This window comes from Chrysochloris asiatica, unplaced genomic scaffold (assembly GCF_000296735.1).
Source record: "Chrysochloris asiatica unplaced genomic scaffold, ChrAsi1.0 scaffold00115, whole genome shotgun sequence".
Taxonomy (NCBI): domain Eukaryota; kingdom Metazoa; phylum Chordata; class Mammalia; order Afrosoricida; family Chrysochloridae; genus Chrysochloris; species Chrysochloris asiatica.
In genome coordinates, this window is record NW_006408633.1 from 1,631,531 (window position 1) to 1,633,253 (window position 1,723).

The window sequence follows — 1,723 nt, forward strand, 5'->3', positions numbered from 1 at the left end:
TTTTTACCAATACCTATCATTCCACATTCTTCAGTTGGAGACTTAATATGGACCCACAGTTCATTCCATCAGCTTCTATACCTGAAATCTACTCTGTGTTTCACTATGAGAAATAACAACAACAACAACAACAACAAGGTTTTAAAAGACTTTCTAATCAACTTCCTCCTTTACTCTCTACTCATCTTGTCTTTATCACCTCCCATTACTCCTAACTTCAGGGAGTATAGGTCTTTTCCCAGGAAAAGTTAAGAATGAGAAACCTTTGGTGAGTGAGTTTTACTAAGTAGTATGCATTGAAGAGAAGAGACGGAACCAAGAAGGATGCACACTAACAGTGGCACCAAGCAACACATCATCATGAATGATTTTGAGGTGATCATATCTTGCCTAATAAAGGATCATAAATTTGGTATAAAATTAGAAGTAATAAACTATGCTTGTATCATTTTTATAAAGAGCATTTGCTAAATAAAAATCTCCCCATTTTTCCTCAGATTTAATAAACAAAGTATTTAAAGTAGAAACATCTTAATAAAATATGCTGTTTCTTCTCTTGTTCTTTCGCACACCACGTAATGAAGAACCATCAATTCCTTGCCTACGGTATTTCCAGAAACCCCTAAATTGTATTTCACAGTTGCTTATAACAATCCCTTTCTGTCACAAAATAAATGTCAGTACGGTTCCCACTTTCCTACTCTCATGTGTCCCGTGAAGCAGGGTGAAGGTACTCTGATGTTATCTTGAGCATCTATCCTGAACCATATTCTTCTTGATTCTGTTGTTCCCCCTAGAGAGCATTTTCAATTTCCTGCTGCTCTAGCAGACAATCAATATCTTGAAGCACCCTGCATTCTCTAATGCAAGTAAACCATACTGTATTCTACTGGGGAAAAAAAAAAAATCCATTTCGGCCCCACCTTGACTCACACATTATTACCCAGTGTATGGCTTCCTATTCCACAAGAAACTCAAATTCCCTGTAGAAAAGGCATTTCACTTTCTGCTTGCAGCGATGCCTATCATTGGGTTAGGCTCTGGGAACCAACTTTTCTATTGAGATGCAATCAAGCTATTCTCACTTCTAAGGAGAATTCTAGTTATAGTTCTTCTCAAATAGATTTGTTTTTTCTTTGGTGACTTATTTATATATCTATCAGGAAAAATTACAAAGCACATACTGGAAGTGTGTCCTGGCTTTATTGGAAGTGGTCATGATAAGACTTTAAATAATACAACATTTCATCTTTCGAATGGCAGTGATACGTTTTGTTATGATAGAAGTTAACATTGTTTAATCACCACTTAGATTTCTATGCTTATGTTACTTGTGGTATTTATAATAATTAGATACATTTGATTATAAGTTAGCATATTTGAGTATTGTTGCATTCTAAAGTTCATTATCAACCACTCATCTGTCAGTTTGCCATACTGTGGAGGCTCATGTGTTGCTGTGATTCTGAAAGTTATGCCACTGGTATTCTAAATACCAGCAGGGTCACCATGGTGGACAGGTTTCAGATGGGCTTCCAGACAAGGCAGACTAGGAAGAAGGAGTGAGGAACTACTTCCAAATATTCAGTCAATGAAAACCTTATGAATAGCAGAGAAACACTGTCAGATATAGCGCCTAAAAATGAGCCCCTCTGGTTGGAAGGCACTTAAAATGCGACTGGAGAAGAGCTGACTCATCAAAGTAGAGTTGACCATGATTACG

General features: G+C 36.9%; 1 pseudogene; it reads left to right on the forward strand.

The window, feature by feature from the left end:
• Positions 1–324: 324 nt before the first annotated feature.
• Positions 325–1,723, forward strand: part of LOC102817406 — a 102,464-nt pseudogene continuing 101,065 nt past the window's right edge.